A 21,370-nucleotide genomic window follows, 5' to 3' on the forward strand; every position below is an offset into this window, starting at 1 on the left:
AAGTGAATCCCTACTACTCATACTCGTTTCTTAGTATGAAATACAAATAAAACATTTTTCCCCGAATTTAGTTTGTTCTACAAATAACAGAATATGTGAAACGAATAATACGAAACACCTAGGCAATTGAACGTGAAACGCCAGACATAGCTCTAGATCTAAAATACATTTCCCAATAAACCATTCGGTTCAGAAATTCGCAATGAAGCTGAAATTTTCGATACTATCCGAACAGACTTCCAGGCGGGTATGGAACGTTTCGGTATCAAAGTTTGGTCATTAAAATGTATGTAACACTCCCCTGTATCACAAAATCTATTCGATTTTCAATGCCTGTGTTTGGAAAGTTGGAACTGAGTATTAAAATGTGTGAAGTGTTTAAGTGTGCAAAATATATGATATTTTTTGTTTTGATGATTTTCAAATCGTGCATTCTGATATTAAAATATTCATGATATTAATATATCAATTTGGCACGATCGGCAGCTCAAACGGTTCTGTTTAATTCTTTAGTTATAGAAAGTACTCAAAGGTGTTCAGGACTACAGTATTCTGATTTGTAGGAGGTGGACATATACCTACGACATAAGCAGTTTCGAACTAGGATAGTACCCCTATGCTATTAGGCGGTAGCTACTTTCACGGTCGCTTACTATAAGCTAAACTGCATGCTCATCTGTAACTAAATTTTCACAAAAAATATGATTTTATTTAAATAATATCGTCAACAGCGCAATAACATTTAACATTCCCTACAACATAATATGTGGAATATCCGCAACATTAGCATACGTTACATCTTTGTTAACTGGAGTGAATAGTACCCTTACCATGAGATTTTACGTTTTGACAAATATTACTGTTTTGGCATTTCTTTACGTATTTGCCCATACAAATTCCAATCAGCGCCCCTAGCGGATTGTGTCAGAACTATAATGTCTGTAACGTAACATTAAATGTCTTGACCAAAAGGCGCTTTATGTTTTGTCTCTCTTTTTGCGAATATGTGAGGCAGACAAAAAGACTTGAACACTTACTTATTGTTACGTTTACTCAGTCTACTAAGCAAACAGAATAATGGATTGAGTAAACGTAACGTAAAATTGTCGGAAGTTTTGAAAACTCATGGTAAGGGTACTGGAGTGAACTGTCCGTACATTGAAATTCAGATGAGGCAATAAGGACGGCAACAAGTGAAGGGACAAAAGTGTCTCATCCATAATAGAACGGGGTCATGCATTCAAACACCTTGTATTAAATTTAGATGTGTTTTTGTATTTTGTGGTTGACATACGAACTTTGAATATTTATTTAATCTTTTATAACATTTACATAAAAAATATAATACAAAGGCGGACTTAATGCTATAAGAATTTTCTGCTATTCAACCTTTGGGCAGTAGAAAAAAATCAGTGACAACAACATACAGGAGTCATCAAATTAATTATTTAATTGACGTTTCATTTTTACCGTAAATAATGCTTACATGTCTTGGAAATAATGAGTCGTGCATTCCTTACATTTGAAGGTGAATTCTAATCATATCTAAACGAAATTCATACATACATACTATTCATATCCACTACAAACTCTATGTTTGAATCTAGTTCAGACAGTTTAAATTACAACTTAATGAACTACGCTTGGTAGAATTGCATAAATATTAACTAAGTACCTAGTTTAAAATCAGTACAAAATAAAATCCCTTATAAAAGTTTATTCAGCGTAAATGTTTTACAGTATCTAATCAGATTGCGGCGTTGTGCCGACAAACTAGACGTGGTATTGTACTGGACGAGCAGATAAGCCGCACGACGTCAGGCGTCTCGCGGCGTCGAGATACAATTTATTTCCACTGAGATTCTGTTCATTAGTAAAGCGCTTTATATGCTTTGAGAGTTTGTTTTAGGATTTATGTAGCAAAAGAGTTTGTCCATCTGATGGTAAGGGGTTCCTGCCGGTTATAGATTTTTTTTAACTCAGCCACGGTGGTCGTCAAATTAATTTATTATAATTTCCATGTTTACTGCAGATAATGCATTTATTACAGATATGTATTGGACACAATGAGTCGTGTCTATTACATTTGAACGTGAATTCCCATCATGCGAAGTTCATACATACGTACATATATACATACAGACATACTACTCATAACCACTACAAACCCTTTGTCAGAACATCGACTTTAGATAGTTTAAATTACGACTACATAAATTAAGGTTAAAACATAAATATTAATTATGTACCTCGTTTAAAATCAGTTAAAAATAAATCCCTTATAAAAGTTTATTCAGCGTAAATGCTATACAGTATCTAATCAGATTGCGGCGTTGTGCCGACAAACTAGACGTGGTATTGTACCGGACGAGCAGATAAGCCGCACGACGTCAGGCGTCTCGCGGCGTCGAGATACAATTTATTTCCGCTGAGATCCTGTTCATTAGTAAAGCGCTTTATATGCTTTGAGAGTTTGTTTTAGGATTTATGTAGCAAAAGAGTTTGTCCATCTGATGGTAAGGGGTTCCTGCCGGTTATAGATTTTTTTAACTCAGCCACGGTGGTCGTCAAATTAATTTATTATAATTTCCATGTTTAATGCATTTATTACAGATATGTATTGGACACAATGAGTCGTGTCTACCTTACATTTGTACGTGAATTCCCATCATGCGAAGTTCATACATACGTACATATATACATACAGACATACTACTCATAACCACCACAAACCCTTTGTCAGAACATCGACTTTAGATAGTTTAAATTACGACTACATAAATTAAGGTTAAAACATAAATATTAATTATGTACCTTGTTTAAAATCAGTTAAAAATAAATCCCTTATAAAAGTTTATTCAGCGTAAATGCTATACAGTATCTAATCAGATTGCGGCGTTGTGCTGACAAACTAGACGTGGTATTGTACTGGACGAGCAGATAAGCCGCACGACGTCAGGCGTCTCGCGGCGTCGAGATACAATTTATTTCCGCTGAGATCCTTTTCATTAGAATAAAGCGCTTTATATGCTTTGAGAGTTGGTTTTAGGATTTAAGTAGCATAAGATTATGTAGGATACATTTTTGTTGTCTTTCTGATGGTAAGTTGTCACTGCCGCCTCGAGACATCTGTAGATCTTTATAGAAAAGGGATTCTATTTGAAGCCGATCACAATTACGTTACCACTCTTGAGGCAAAGGATTGGATTAGACAAATTGATAAGTTAATACGAGCGCATAGTTTAGTAAAGATTATTCACTCCTAACAAGAAAATGTACCCAGTTTTGAGAATTGAAATAGTTGCGTAAAAAAGTTTTGCCACGTCTCCGTGTCCCTAAACTATTTGAAATAATAATTTATTTAGTATGTAAATTACGCAGTATTAGTTATTTATTCGTAAATTTTCTCCAAAAATGTTTTTATTTGTCAAGAATTCAAAAAAAGAACTTACTAAAATAAGCCGTTTGTGGCTTCATTCAATTTCAAGGCGGCGAAGTATCTTTACTATAGTCTGATTCATAATTAGGTGTCCAAAATGTAAACAAAGAAATGTCACTGTCAAAATTAACAAGAAACGAAAACCAAAACAAACTCAATAAAAAACTAAAACTTTAACAAATATACACAATTTAACAAACGCGTTATGTAAACGAGTTCGATCACAATCACGAAAATGAATAATATCAGCTACGAAACTTAAAAATAACGGCACAAGATTTTTTTTGGATTTCGATTGTGTTACCATTATCACATTTTAATTTTCTACCATAAGCTTTGTTTTTTATTATTATTGCTGTATTGAACGAAATTGAGATGATATAAATATTAGAAAATGTGAATTTATCTTAATTTATTTAGATTATTATTTTATTATTGTTGTGTAACTTACGAGTAAAATCGACAAAAATAAGAAACTACCATTTGAAACGTATTTTCTTGATAGGTCAACAACACCTTTGTTTACATTTTGGACACCTAATTATGAATCAGACTATAATCTATGTACGATCGTAAGATGATAACTTCATATGTAATTCATTCGACATCACCGTTTTATCGAAACGTAAGAATTCCTACGAACCATTCTCTTTCAAAACATTTCATTGAAAAGCGGTAGAGCGGTTATGCAGATGTACTTGTCTGAACACTGTCAAAATATTATATTCATCATAAGTATTTATTATTATTTTATAAGTAAAGATAAAAGATAAAGAAAAGTAGAGTAGAACATGAATAAGACCCCAGTACATAGCGAAATAACATCCTTGCAATACGGGGACACATTTTATTTAGCAACACAAAGAGCTCTTTAATAAATTTTGAACAATATGTGCCTGAAAAGTTTTCGTTTACTGAAACTGCCAAGCATTTCTGAGCAACTTTGCTATAACAGCTTCGTTTATTCATATTCTTTACAATAATACTCATAACTGTCGCTGGACATATGCAATCAATGTCAGATATATTAGAATCCTTTATAAAGTTAGTCATAGAATCATTTTTACTTGTAATAAGTAACCCGGAACACTTAGTGTAAGTGTATCGATCTTACCACACCCTTTAAATCGTAGCAGCAGCCATTAACACTGCTGTTATAAGGCAGAAATAAATCGCAATGATGCCCTTAACTTAATTACGAATCGTTTTACCCCCTTTAAAATATATCACGTCATCCGTAATAAACGTACGATTGCATTCGTGTGGTATTTTGCATTTAATCAATAAACTGTAGGCTAGAGCGCTGTAGGCTAGAGCGCAGATAAGCCAAATGTCGCTTTGAAAATATTTATTCAGCGACACAAACGCTTCGATCACAAAGCGCTCTCGCTGTTTTGAAAATTATTGTGCTCGTAAAATGCTTTGTTTAGTGGAGCTGACAGCTAAAACTCAATTTGTAATTTACATTCAAATATCTGTCATATGATTTTTGTGTTCATACATTTTTTTATGTAGTAAGTATGTTCTGTTTGTATTTTGCTATTTATTGATGTTCAACTATGTTATGGCAGACTCAAGTAGGTACAAACTTAGGTTACTTTTATTGTCACGCGGGTTTTCCCTTGCGTGCGTATCCCACTTGCATGCGTGAATTAATCCGTTATAGTTTCCCCAATCGCGTGTGGCTTATGTGACGGAAAAAGTATTCATTAAACGATAGCCATATAATTCACTCTTACTTCGTTGCACTATGTATTAGTAATAACTATGCAGCAATTTCCCTGATATAAGGCTCTCTGTATATTGTTATAAGGCTCTGTTATATATTGATTACTACTAGTATCTACACTTTAGCGGCCAATTGCCGCTGTCATTTGCTTTGCTTAGTCATTTTTCAATTAAGTAATATTACTAAATTCCTACGAAACTACATGGCAAGGATAAATATTTGTATCTATTTGTACAAGATAAAATGCTGAGTAACCAGTAGTGATTGATGAGAGATCTTGTGTATCATCGTTACCAGATATCACTTAACGGGCATGAGATACATCAGTAGGTATCCAAGGAAAATGTTATAAGAAGCCCTTTTTATAATTATGGTCTAGGTTTTATTGACAACGATGTCATTTTTTTGATATAATGGATGATGTCATTATATTTTAAATACCATTTCATTTATCACAAGTTATTTACATATTTTTTTTAATATTTTAATTTCTTCTATTCATGATTTCTTCTTCTTCTTTAGCCATCTCAATGGTTGTTTATGGTACCAGCCTGTAACATGAAATTTACACATTAAAAAGAATGGACTTAACTATTATTCCAATTAACAGGTTAATTGGAATAAAAGTTAGTCCATTTTTAATTCTCATTCATTCAGTCCTTTTTATTTTAATTCTGATTTTACCTATATAACGACAAATTAAGGAACCCATTTATATTTTTTATCAACAGCTTAATCTAATTTAGTATGTCCTACGTCCGATCAGGGAGTGTTCAGTGAGATAAAGTGCGCCCCGAGTACAATTATCCCAAACGACTTTCCGGGTACACGCTCCCTATATTTTATTTTTATTACGGATAAGGAATAACGAATATGTGACGTTAATCCTTAGGGTATTTCTATTAGGATGTAAATTAAATTGTTACACAGTGGTTAAGTCAGTGATTTCTCTGATGTTTCAAATGTTGACGTTGATTATTTTCCATCAGGTAGCCCATACCTGCCTTGTCCATGGTTATCCTTAGGGTATTTCTATTAGGATGTAAATTTAATTTTTACACAGTGGTTAAGTCAGTGAAGCATTAGTGATTTTTCTGATGTTGCAAATGTTGACGTTGATTATTTTCCATCAGGTAGCTCATACCTGCCTTGTCCATGGTTTTAATAAAAAAGTTTCTTTCAGTTGGTTGTTGATAGCCAAACCTAAAAGATATAAGCATAGTCTGCTTGTGACAAAAAAAGGAAAGTTATACATTTGTATAATGTAACAAAAACTATATCTTTATTATAAAGTACGTACGTAGTATATAGTAATAATATAATTAAAGCGTTGTATTACATTAATTTCAAACAGTACTTATCGTTTAAATAACATAATTAAAGTCAGACAGAAACACTAGCACATTCATTACGCGGTTTGAGCTGTCAATTAATATTATACGACCACGTGGCGAATGTTCCCGACACATTGTGGACTATAACAGCTGTCGTTACAAAAGTTTATTACAAATTGGTTACGCTGATCATACGGTTGAGTATCTATTAGTAATTAAATATTTATTTTGTTTACATAACTTCTGAAATGGACTTATTGCACATTTATTTTAAGTCGTAAAATAACGTAACGTCATTGTTCTTATCACGCGCTCATTGCCCGTATGCGTGTCGGACCCATACGCGTGATATAATCCGCGTGCGTGTGTATCACGTGACAGAACAAAATATATATGAAACGATAGGACGCGAGTGGCACGCATGCAGACCAGAACCGCATACAGGCACAGACCCGCGTGGTAGGAAAAATGCCATGCGAACTTACCCCCAGCGGTATTTATTACCAAATAGGAAATATTAGGTATGTGGCTACATAATAGAGCAGCTACATTTTCGTCTGTTTTTTTATAAAACTATATATCTTTCATGCATGCTTCCAATACACTCCATGATAGAAATATCTTGTAAAATACTTTAGAAAGTATATTTTGAGGTACGGATAGGTCCGCCCCTGTAGTCCCGGGACTAGAATAGGGCTACGGTATCCCCTGCTTGTCGTAAGAGGCGACTAAAAGGGGGCTTCCGGGGTTGCGGGCGGCAAGATTGGGAGGTCGAGCCGTCCAGCAAGCAACTCCGGGAAGGACGGCGGTATGAGTGGTCGCATACCGTCGTAAACACCAGACGGTGTGGTGAGACCTGACGCTCACCTAGGAGGAGCCCGAAGGGGCAACGCGTTTAGAGGACTCCGGTTGCGTTCCGTAGGAGATCCCGGAGTCCTCTTGGCAACGCTGAGGACGGCCACCGGGGGGGTTTTAGTGCGGTAAGAATCCCACATAACCCCGTGTCGCTCCTACGACACTGGGTACCTTTTGAAGGTTCCTCCCTCGTAAACAAAAAAAAAAAGAAAGAAAAAGGTCCGCTTGCTATATTACCAAAAACAGATAAGAAATTGTTGTTTGTTATTTAATGGAAAGCATAAATTAGGAAAGCACAAATAATTTTGAGCGTTGTATCTGCCAATTATTATCAAAGTTCACGTGGCGAATGTTTCAGAAAGATAAACTGCGGCCCAAACACAAAAGGTTATCCCAAATTGCTGGCGGCGAAAACAAGGAAGCCTCATATTATTTATTTCGTTACAGCTACCGAGGCTTCGCTGTTTCCTGTTGGTTTTGTTTTAAGTTTATCACGATCGATAAAGAGTTGTTTCAAAATAATATCAAATACAATGAACATTTTTGTGTATAGGTTTGTGTTATTTGCAGTTACTGAATATTATATTATATTATTATATTTATTTATTTGGAAAACTTACAGCTTACTTAAACAGACATAATTATACACTATTATAGTAAAGGAATGCCGATTACGAGTTTTCACGTATAGAATAATGCACTAGTAATATATTTATTACCAGATATAATAGAACGGTAGAAACACTGAGTAAATAACTCATTAAGTGAGATGAAAATTATGATACATTAAAATATTTATATCAAATACTTCAAATCAAAATACTTTATTACGTTAACAAATTGTGTACATACATATGAGTTGGTGTTGGAGCATCCTTTTAAGTAAATATAATACCTGTGCCAGGATGCCCCGCTCTTCCGTATCTTACATACTAATATTAATACAATTTGCTTTTGTAACATTATATTACTTGTATAGTTATTATAATAAATTTAACATATCTAATATTACGTATATTTGCGAGTGTGTGTGTGTGTGTGTGTGTGTTTGTACGTGTGTGAATATGTGAGTGTGTGTGGGTATGTGTGCGTGTGTGCATGTGTGTGTATGCGTGCGCGTGTTATTTAGTTTGCATGTACTTGACTAATCATGAGATTACATTTAACAGGGCTTCAGTTTCACTATAGTCAAGTTTAGTTAGCCAATCAATCACAGTTTTCTTAATGGTCCGTTTACTCATAGTAATAATGTTTAAAAATTTGTTCACTTTATTATATACCAGTACAGATTGTTTCATAAATTGATGACTAGCGAAATAAGTTTTAACACCAGCTGAATGGATTTTTAATCTTCTTATATTCTTATTTGTTTCAAATATTGCGTTTTTGTGTTTTTCTAATATTATGTGTAGTATGTATAGTTTTCTCACACTCAGTAGTTGGCTAATTTGGTATAATTCTTGTGTCGGAAATCTGTAGGGTTTACTATACATGACTTTTATTAACGATCGTTGGGCTCGTTCAAGTTCAAGAAACTTCATTTTAGAGGCTCCACCCCATACTGGGATGCAGTATATCAATATTGACTGCTCAAGAGCAGTATAGACTTGCTCTAAAATTTTATTTGATGCTACGTATCTAAGGTTTTTGAACATCCAAATCATTTTACGAATTCTACCAGTTGTTACTTCCAGATGAGTGTGCCAGGAAAGCCTTTGATCGATCATTATACCCAAATACTTGATAGAAGCTACTTTTCCGATTACAGGACAAGTGCAACTGTTTTGCTGTAGCTCACAAGTGTGAATCTTAAGAGTAGGTATTGTAGGTTGAGTACGTTTGTTGATAGAAAAACAAATAAAATTAGTCTTGGTAGGATTAAGTGACAGTAAATTTTGCTTAAGCCAAAAATTAACTTTGGATAATCCCGCTTCTGCGGTGCTGTAAACTTCTTCCCACGTTTTCCCTGTAAACACAATAGCAGTATCATCTGCATATGCATAAATATGTCCATTAGTTAGTTTTAGGTTACACAAATCATTGATGTAGATGAGAAATAAAGTTGGTCCGAGCACACTACCTTGCGGAGCACCATATGTCACTTGAAGGTCATTACTGATATAGTTCCCAATTTTAACTCTTTGTGTACGATCGCTTAAGTAATTCGTTATCAATTTAAGTTGGCTTCCTCTGACACCGATCCTATCTAATTTTCCGGCAAGTTTGGAAATAGACACAGTATCAAATGCCTTTTTGAGGTCTAAAAAGACAGTCAGACATATGTTTTTACGATCTAGTTGGTCAGTTATATATGTAGTTAAGTCTAAAATGGCGTCTTGTGTAGATTTTCCTCGTCTGAAACCGTATTGCCGATCCGATAGAATATTGTATTTATTAAGATACTGTATCAACCTGTTATTTATTAATTTTTCTAAAATTTTGGATATACTAGGTAGGATTGATATTGGTCTATAATTAGTAACCTCATTTTTATTTCCACTCTTGTGTACAGGGGTAATTATTGATTTTTTTAATAACATGGGGAAAACACCCTTAGAGAAACAAAGGTTCGCCATGTAGCAGATGATAGGAACGATTAAGTTTTTGGAGAGTTTAAGAAATTTACTGGGTATATTATCCCATCCTGCAGCAGAGTCTATTTTTAAGTTTGTTATTATTGTGTTAATTTCTTCAGGATCAGTATCTAGTAATACAAACGATGACTTATGTGGTGTAATGTTTAACAAGGAGTTATATACTGTAAGATTATTATTAATTATGTCTTCGGCAAGTTTACGACCTATATTAGCAAAAAAAGTTATTCACATTATTGATAGATTTAATTGGACAAGTTTCTGTTTGTAGCAACTCATCGCAAGAAGTTTTAGCATGTTTTGTATTAGTAATATGTTTAATATTGTTCCAAAGTATTTTAGGGTTTTTGGTTAATAACAATTTTCTTTCATAAACACGTTTCAATTTTTTAATTAGATTATTGCAATAGTTTCTATACCTTTTATATGTAATTTTTAATATGTCATCACATGGGTTCTTTTTGAGCTGTTTTTGTATGTTATTTCTGTTTCGGATACATCGCAAAATTCCTGGAGTTATCCAAGGCTTTAAAATTCGTTGGCTTTTAGGAAGAATTGTAGTGGTAGTATTCTCCAGTAGGGCTGCGGATATTTTATTAATTAATTTTTCAACGAGATCATTAGGATCTTCACAGTGTAGTAAACTGGTTAAATTTTTGTTAGCTAAGCTTTTAAGCGCTGTTTCAAAATTAGTGTAGACTTTTGTTTTCGAACATACGTTTATCTCTTTTATTTTAGCCAAACATAATAACACCATATTGTGGTCAGTTATAGTTGTATTCAGAACAGCTATATTAGCGTGGACTCTTTTTCTATGCAACTTTAAGATGACATGGTCTAAACAACTATTTTCCCTCGTAGTTAATGTATGACCTGGTAATAAGCCAAATGTAGATAACATATTAAGGTAATGTATTCTATTAGAATATTCAACGTTGGTTTCGTTTATTTTGGAGATAAGATTTATATTTATATCACCGGTTATTATGATGTTTTTAAAGTTTTTCAGGTTATCTAAGTGTGAACAGAGAGACTCAGTAAATTTTTGAGTATTTATATTTGAAGGTGATCTATAAATACCTAATATAACGTAGTTAAATATTTCTATTTGCAGGCATGAGGCGTCTTGTAAAACGACTTCTTTTATTTTAGGCTTAAGATTATTTTTGAAGAATATTGTAACCCCATCGTTTTGATTAATGTGACTTGTAGTATGAATTGATTTGTAATTATTTATTGTAGGTATTAGTTTTTTTGGAGTCAAGTCTACATTCTGTTAATATTAATATATCAATACCATATTTAAAATTAGATAACGTAATTTGCAGGTCGTCTAAGTTTTTATATATACTTCTGATATTCTGCGTAATGATAGTTAAATCATTTTTATTTATTCGTATGTGTTAATATATATACAAAATTTGGGTACAAAGAGTTCAATCTATTATTATTCCATTACTGAGTATCAATGTGGTGTTTATATGTTGTTATTATTGCCTAAAAAATTACATCATGTCGTAAAATAAAGTGTACTTATTAAGCCATCACAAAGGCCCGTTGTAGAATAAAATAATCATATCATTTGAACAGAGACAAGATTCGTCTAAATCGTAGGAGTTTTTTTTTTTTTTTTTTTTTTGTTTGTATAAAGTACCAAGTGACTAATAGGTACTTTATATTAATTACGATCTAGCCTAATTTATGACTAATGAGTAATTCTACGCTAACTTAAACTGCTAAATAATCATATAATGAAGGTGGCGTCCTCTGACACTGCACTTCTTTGATTTAACACATAAGGGAGTAGACACATTGTTCTTGTGTTCTATAATGTTCACTTATCACTATTTCACTAACACTACACTGTGTCATGTCACAAGCTCAAAGGGTTTAGTCCGTTTGAGTCTTCTCACTAGGTCCGTTGTATCGAGGAGCTGGATAGCCTCGATATTAACGTGATGATGAAGTCTTTTTTGATGACCTTCGGCATACGTATTAATTACTTTTTTGACAAGGTCTACTTTAAGGTCCCGATGTAGATCTTCATTTCTTACATACCAAGGTGCATTTGCAATACTCCTAAGTACTTTATTTTGAAATCTTTGAATAATTTCTGCATTACTTTTTTTGGTACAGCCCCAGAGTTGAATACCATATGTCCATACTGGCATTAGGACTTGTTTGTATAATAATAACTTATTGTATGTAGACAGCGAGGAATGTTTCCCAAGCAGCCAATGCATAGCTCTATATTTCAGCTCTAGCTCATCCCGTTTTTTCTTGACGTGAGCTTTCCAGCGCAGCTTCGCATCAAGAGTCATGCCAAGATATTTGGCTGTATTTGCGTATGGTATAGGTGTAGTATTTATATATATAGGTTGATAGTTATTATGCCTATTTGTAAAGTCGACGTGCACTGATTTGCTTTCATTGAGCTTCATTCGCCACTTTTTCGTCCAGTTAACTACTCTGTTAATAGCTAATTGGCATTTCTCCGCTGCTTCAGCGTGATCATTCCCAACAGCTAAGATTGCAGTATCATCCGCAAAAGTTGCAAAGATGTTGTTTTCTGTTTCTGGAATGTCACAGGTGTATAAGAGGTACAGGACCGGCCCCAATACACTGCCTTGTGGTACTCCAGCTTTTATTTGCTTGAGATCGGAGTATGCTTCTCCTTGTCTCACTCGGAAAGCTCTATTTGAAATATAGGATATTAAAATTTCTGAGAATTGTTTTGGTAGCATTTCTCTTAACTTTAATATCAAACCTTCATGCCAGACTTTATCGAAGGCTTGCGCTACATCTAAGAATACTGCGGAGCAGACTTTCTTCTCTTCTAATGATTTCTCTATTGTATTGGTAATTCTATGAATCTGATCAATTGTGGAGTGTTTTTCTCTAAAACCAAACTGATGGTCTGGTATTATTTTTTTATGTTTTAATATGGGCTTGAGTCGCTTTAACAATAGCTTTTCAAAGACCTTCGACATTATAGGTAATAGGGAGATAGGTCTGTATGATGCAACGTCATGTGGCGGTTTCCCCGGTTTTGGTATCATGATTACTTCAGCAACTTTCCATAAGTCTGGAACATATTGGATTCTAAATGAAGCATTAATTATGGTAGTTAATTTTACTACAGCTTTCCTCGGAAGGTTCTTCATAACTTCCCCTGTGATCAAGTCAAATCCAGGAGCTTTTTTTGGATTAATGCTGCGCTGTATCTCTGTTAGTACTTCTTTTGGCGTCACAAGTTTAATGTCTTGCTCTGTCTGCTCTATACAAAGTCTATTGTGATCACTATAGTCTCCATCATTGTGTTGGAAGATTTTTTCTAGGTGAAAGGCAAACTGTGAAGCTTTTTGCGTATCATCAATTACCCATTTTCCATCCTTATCTTTAATCGGGGGAATCTGCTTGATTGGACGTTTTAATCCTTTAGTTGCTTTCCACAATGAGTAGTCTGTGCTGCGATCATTTGTTAGGCCTTTTAAATAGGTTTTCAGGGTATCGTTATTGAATTGTTTAATTTTTCTCCTAAGTGTTTTTGTTAGGTTGTTCAGATGTTTCTTATCTTCAGGAGACCTAGTTTGGTGCCATCTGTTCCTTTGTCTCCGCTTTTCGCTTATAAGATAGATAATTTCTCTTGGATATGTAGGACGAGTAATTCTCAACCTAGTTTGTGGTGTATTTTCCCAGGCTGTATTTTGGATAATTTTGACGAATCCATCGACTTCTTTATCTATTTGTTCCGGAGTTTTAAGGGGAACATCCAAATTTATATTACGAGAAAGATCTATCTTGAAACTTTCCCAATCAGTTTGCTTAGTTACTAGGCCTATCTGACTATTTTTATGCACAAAGCTTTGATTTAGTGTCAGAATAATTGGTGAATGATCCGAGTTCATATCGTACGAGCCCTCAATGCTCATGATACCTCCTGATATATTTTTGTATATAAAAAAATCTATTAGATCAGGAACTTTGTTACGATCAGTGGGCCAATATGTGGGTTGTCCTGTTGATATAACTTCACAATGAGCCTCTTTTAAGGCATTGAATAGTTCTTTGCCTTTGGGAGTTGTTAATCTCGAGCCCCAGTAGGTATTTTTGGCATTAAAATCACCACCTATTTTTCGGTTAAATTATTTAAAAATCTTACATACTGTTCTTTCTTTATGGAATATCTAGGTGGGCAATAGATTGCTGCAATAGTTATACGGTAGTCTTTAGTTTCGACACCAATAGCCACAGATTGAATATCATGTTCTTGGTGCTTAAATTGTTCGTAGTGACACAAACTTTCTTTAACGATAACAGCACTTCCACCTCTAGCGCAATTATCTGGATGGATCGCGTGGTATACAGCATACCCTTTAAATTTTATGTGTGTCTGTGAGGTGAAGTGTGTTTCTGAAATCAAGCAGATATCTATATTTTTGGTATCTAGGACTACTTGAAGTTCGTACTGATGTTGATGTAGCCCGTTTGCGTTCCATGTCATAATTTTTAGTATACGACCCATTATAATTTATTAGTACGTGTGATAATATCTTTCTCTATTTTATTGAGCCGTTCATTGAATGTTGTCATGAACTTAAGAATTTGAGTTAATTTATCTTCAGTTTCTTTGTTTGTAATCGGATTTGACTGTTGTTGTAACTTTTTGTTGGATGCTGCTACTTGAGCATAAGATTTCATTGTGACTTTTCTGTTTGGTTCCTGATTTTTTATATCAAAAGTGACATTTTTGTCAGTAGTTTTTAGATACCGCTGTTCTGGAATTGTCTGCAGGTTTTCACTTTTTCTTGGCTTCTTATGATTTTTGTTTTTAATTTTTTGCATCTCTTTTGCCACGATGCATCCTCTATAGTTCGCGGGATGAGCTTCGCCACAGTGAATGCATTTAGCTTTAGCGTCTGCTGGTTTCTGACATTCCGTAGTAAGATGTTTGCCAGTACATTTGACGCATCTTGGTTCTCTTCCGCAATATTTCTGTGTGTGACCATAGTTTTGGCACCTTTTACATTGAGGAATTAATTTCGAAGTTTTCAGTGGATGAATTTCCACTTTACAACCTAAAATCGATTTTATATTATAAACCTTGTTAATATCTTCTTCATTATTAAACGTAAGCATAAACATGTCAAGTGGCTCTTTATTCTTCCATCTTAGCTTGTTTATAGCTTCCAAAATTTTAAACCCTTTTTCTTGTAAATCTTCCACGATTCTTCTCGGATCACATGTATGGTGTAATTTTTTTGCAACAACCCGTATTGGCCTCTCACGTTTATTTTCATAAGAGTGCCATATTAATTGTTTCTCAGACAGACTTTTTGTGAGTGTTCTGTAGCTGTCTTCGTTAACGGTGTTAATTTTGACTTTATCCTTACTCATCATTTTAACACTGAAGGTATTCCCAATAACATGTTGAGTAAGAAAATCATAAAAATTTTGATAGTTTATTATACCATCCACTATAATGGGTGGTGGCTGAGGAATCTTTTTAATTTTTTCTGGTGCCATTTTTTCGCAGGCATCTTGTTCGACGGAAGTGGGAAATCGTAGGAGTGACATAAGATTTATTTTTTAATAGCGGGGTTCCGGTTTATTAAAAAAATACGCTAGTTTTTTTTTTCTTTTATAATATAGGAGTAGCAGACGAGCATGCAGTCCACCTGATGGTAAGAGGCTACTGCCGCCCATGGACTTCTGTAATCAACCCCATAGGATTAGATATTTCCACCTGAGGTCGTCCACAGATGCGCTGCTACCCCTGAGGACTAAGCTGGAACGCCTCGGAAAAGTATGTCTCCTTTACCACACCCTTCAAAACGGAACACAGCTGCGCCTAACACTGCTGTTATGAGGCAGAAATAGGTGTGGCGGTGGTGCCGCCGGAGTCGAACCACAAACGGTTCTACTACCTTCAATTATTTTAAGATTATTTTTAGTTACAAAAGGATTTACCACTACTTCGATAGGAAGTTTCACTGAAATAGTTCGAGAGCTTTGCACGTAGATAGGTTCAGGCGAACTAAATGGATGGTTTCTCTGGGATTAAGGTTTCCTGGAAACTTGTGCATTAGCAAAACATCTCACTGGTGGCAAATAGTTGGAAACTTTAGAAATGTACGTTAAACTATGTTCAATAAGAGTATGATGAATGCTGTTGCTGAACTCTAAGTAATTTACAAAGTAAAGTAAGTTATGTTGTTATTAGAAGTTAATGTAGCATAATACAAAATGTTATAGTTGATCGTGCAAGACCTTTTTAGTCTCATTGCTGAAAGTTTATGGACGGCATGGCTTAACAAACACACAAAAATTACATACTACCATAAGGTCTCAAAATTTTGAAATTAATCTCCATACATATTTATTATATACAACAGACGCGAATTGCTTCATTGATTTGAAAAGCGGCAAAAAATTAAATTTACATATTTTTTTTTAAATATGCAGAGCACGAAATAAGTATGCTTTCCGTGTCTAGCAGTCTACTCATATAACGTATCGTATATATATTGAATACCGTCTTACATCAATATAGCGCTTCTCTTTACAAATTGAAGGGCGTAGTGCCGCAGATTATATATATACGAGTACATGAGGTGTTACACAAAAGAAAAAAATATCATACTTATTTTATCGAACATTGTGACCGCATTACAGGATAATAACTTATGTAAGGTTCTCTCGAGAGACAAGCCCTACCCTAACTTCGCTAAGGGTCTTTGAAAGTCCTTTGGATACGCGGTTTCTGAGCCATTCTAATTAAGATACATTTACGGTCAGTTGTTATAACATGTAGCTACATTCATTTTGAATAGTATTTTTTTGAAATGATGTTATTTATTTCCGCTTGCGATATAAGATTAATGATATAAATCGTCATGTAAGGATATAGCATTATATTCTTTCCGTACGGCTTTCTCCTTTTCTCTCTCTGTCTTTGTCACTATAAGCCGCTTGCATGTTAAAAAGCGTCACGTAAGAAAAAAGCGTTATCCTTTCTCCGTACGACTAACTTGCTTTTTCTCTTTTTTATTACATACAATTAAGTCCGTGCGTGCGAGTATCGAATAGATTCGAGCATCGTTCGCGTTCAAATTCAATTTCAAATTGCAAATAATATGCTCTTAGACATTGCAAGGATTAAGAAATGTAAATACATATACAAGATAAAATTATTTGCGATAAGTATGTTATATTACTTGTATAATTTATTCCACTGCGCTACTAAACCTAATTAATAGGAGAATAAATAAAATTTAAATGATGTATAAAATGTATCTACTTCACTACTAAAGCTAATTTTGCTTAGTAAGGGATTTTGCCATTGCTACCGCACTTGGTTGTACGTGTTGTAAGCCGCAGCAAACGGATAACTTCGGGGAAACGCTGCAGCCCGTTCCCTGGATTTAATCCCTAGTGTCTTTTCACACGTATCACAACTATACAATGATAACGTAGGCGGGAGCATACTACGATGACAACATCGTAGGTGGGTGCAAATTTTGTACAAAAAGTCATCGATTTACGGGCCACATTTAGTCGGAATCAAACATCCACACTGGATGCTACCGACCATATCGCAGTAAAACACAACTACAATCAACACCGCGTATAAAATAGGCCGGCTTTTCTGTCAATGATACGTTTGATACGTTTTTCCAGTTACTCTAAGCATCCTTTGCGCCAGAGATATTCGAGGTAGGCAAGTGGATGTGTATCAGTTCCACCAACAGGAGTTTTTGATGTTCATTGCAAACCCTAGTAGGTTAGCTACGTTTTTTTATATGGGGGAATGTGAGTTAAGCATTGGAGCTACGGATCCGAGCTAGGGATCGCGCCCGGTGTTCCTAAATATTTTCAAAACTCACCGTAATCGCTTAGTTTAGCTTCGACCTAGCATACTGCGTAGCTACTTGAACCTCGCACAAATCCAGTGGATACCTTACTAAGTTACAAATAAAGCTAAAAGTCATAACGAGACTATGCACAAGTACCTAATTATTGCCTGCCGACATTATTTTGTCGTTGCCGTGTGGTATAGTTGTGGTATGTGTGAATAGGAACTTGACGCCTCACACTACATCAATGGGATGAGAGCTCTCTTGGGGGAGAGACCACACAGCAATGCATATAGATTTCAGTGGAAATGTTTTCGATTCGACCAAACATACTCGTATCGGACGAGCTTGTACCTAACTTGAGCAAAGACTTTCTAAAGTTCTTGACTTACGTGGTTTCGGTATTTTTTCAGATAATATATGACGTCTAATAATAATGTATTTCGTTGAATTATTATTTATACATTTATGGGTAAGAAACACGACTGCTTAATAAGCTTGTCACTCTCACAATTTAGACGAACCTAACGGCCCCTCATATGTTACAATCTGTTCAATCATTTGGGCTGCAGGCATACCTAAGAATAAGATCTTCATACATTACCATTAAAATTTAATATCAGTTATAAAACATTACCCAGCGTAGTCTGGTAAAAAAATAGTTCATAAATAAAAACATATATTTTCATATACAGAACCCGAGGAGTGCCGGTTTAATGGATCACAAAGACATGTCAAGAACAACATGCGGATGCGAAAGTCTAAATATGTAAATTCATTATTTAGACTTCCGCATCGCCGGAAATCGAATTTCGACCTTGTGTGCAGCAGATTGGCATGATTATTGCGCCATAAGAGCAGTAAATATATACACAAACGTTTACATCGCATTTTATCTTATGCCGCAGAAATAATATTAAAATAATAGTAAAGATTACTCACTCCTAACAAGAAATGTAGCCAGTTTTGACAAGTGAAATTGTCACTGTCTATCTATTTTCGTGTTTGAAAAATATTTAAAAAGTGTAATTTTAAGATCATTTACGAATGAAATTTTATTTCTCCGCCCTTTTTCTTCGATTTCGTGTTGTTTTTGCACCACTCAACTGCACATGTCGGTATTTTTCGCGTAAATTACACCATGACAGCACTTAAATAGCTGACACACTTGTCAGCCGTTTAAGCCATTTAAGCCATTTAATGGCGTCCTTCAATTACAAGGCAGTGAGATATCTATACTTTTCTATGAATATAAGAGACATGTTTTCAAAAACGAAAAACGCGACTGCTTAGATCAGTCATATGTCGCGCCAGAAAAAGGAAATTAAAAACGCTATTTTAAATTTTGAAGTGCAGTACTAGTGCAACCTATCGCTAGTGTTATAGTCCGCGTAAAACTGCTAGTCCGCTCTGAATATACAAATGAATCGTGTCGCCATAGCATATTGTGTGACTATACCTGCTCGCAACAACTTCAGAGCGGACTAGCAGTTTGGCGAGGACTATACCAATAGGACTCTAATAAATATTTAATGTGTTAAAACCTGTCAATCCGATTGGGACGTTGAGAGTAAAAGAAATAGACATACAATAATAGAATATAATACATATACGCTCGAAAAACTATCTGGCGCAGTCTGCTAAATTGTATAACAACGTACTTCATAAAATAGGGCTTAAAAATTACAAGTTAATTTCTGTAGTCCCATTAAAATTGTAAGTAATAAGGTATCTACCAAGTTATTAAGACAAAATATTCCATTCATTCTAAATGAAGACATACTGAATACCTACAAAGTATATCTTAAGATGACGTTACCGAGAATCTCTAGAGAATTGCGGGTCTCAGTCTCACGTAGACTTTATGACATATGTTTAACGTTTCATCTAAGCTGAGATCTCTAGGGCATGTCATCTTAAACTATGCTAACTTTACAGTCCATATAATATGTCTGTTTTAGAATAATGACATAATTTAAAATATATAAATGTATCGCTTGAGCCGAGCATAATAATTATGAACTTTTTTTTTAATTAAAATGTGAATTTGAATACATTTTTTGAAGTTAAACTCAAATCAAAACAGATCAATGTATTACTATGTTGAGAAGTTGCATGCGCCGATGTAACACATACTTTTAAGCATGAGACGTAGTTGCGCGCGACGAGATGTGTTACATAATTTATACAAAGAATCTGCTTTACTTCACATATTTGTCGTTTATTTAGTTATATGTTACCTTTTATAAGTGCACAAGTGCTTTTCATGAATAATACTTAAATAATATTTTTGGACAAATACTGACGGCTCGCGGAGAGCTGCAGTCATCATATGGGTCTGACAGGTTAAGCGTTTCGACTTAGACTTTGAATGCTGAAATTTAAATAATAAATTTAAATTCAAGGCACAGGGAACCTTGATATGCTGATGAGAGTACAAATCTTCCACAACATAGCTAGAAACTATTTTAAATTAAGTCCTAGAGATGTCAGAGGGTGGTGTGGAAATCGTCTCAGGTAGAGCATTATGTGACTCGTAAACTTGGCATAATAATAAGTTCTAGAGCTCGGCGTACTATTTCATCTCGGGTTGGGTCATCTCACTCTGCTCATGTTGAGTATGAACATATTCGTTTTGCGTAACACGAAGTTTTATTGAGGTTTCATATGAATGTTTGTAAGTATTCGTAATAAGTTAATAATTTATTAGTAATTACTAAATAATTTCTATTAAATACAAAATTGGTAATTTAAATAGAGAATCAAGATGTGAAACGGATTTTTTTTATTATGTCATTGTTACAATTAAATTACGTTAAATGAACTTATATCAACTACGACTTACGAACTAAGTCTGTTAAAAAATTACACAAACTAAATTCTTAAAGTGTAATCAAATTTCATCGCAGATTCTCTGTGACCCATTTCCATCCACAAGTCCTCAATCATTACGACTTAATTCAAAGGTGTAAAGGGAAAAGGTACAACCAACGACGACAATAGAAAAATGGCCTACGAAATTGAATAAGGCCTCCGTGATAATATTTGTGATTCCGATGACGTAACGGGCGGGCGGGAAGGTGCCTTGCCTCCATTTTCCGAGTCATAAACTTGACATATGTTCGTCTCGTGGTACATACAATTTGATCTCGGTTTTCATATTGGATAGATTCCTAAATGTTAAAAAAAAATATTTTAAATTTAAATACCTATTTTTTTAATTTTACACAGTAGAATCTGCAACAGGGTGTTTTTAATTTTCTGAAACAACGTTGAGTACCGTTTTTGAAACAGTACAATATGTACTTTTTTTTTTGTTTTCGAGGGGGAAACCTTCGAAAGGTACCCGGTGCTGTGGGAGCGACACAGAGTTATGTGGGATTGTTACCGCACTAAAACCCCTCCGTGGCCGTCCTCGGCGCTGCATAAAGAGCTCCGGGATCTCCAGAGGAACACAACCGGAGTCCTCTTAGCACGTTGCCCCCTCGGGCTCCGTCCAGGTGAGCATGCCGCTCGCCACACCGTCTGTTGTACACGGCGGTATGCGACCATACATACCGTCG

Source organism: Epargyreus clarus, unplaced genomic scaffold, assembly GCF_041222505.1.
Source record: "Epargyreus clarus isolate Ecla_fem2 unplaced genomic scaffold, WU_Ecla_fem_2.2 ptg000019l, whole genome shotgun sequence".
NCBI lineage: Eukaryota > Metazoa > Arthropoda > Insecta > Lepidoptera > Hesperiidae > Epargyreus > Epargyreus clarus.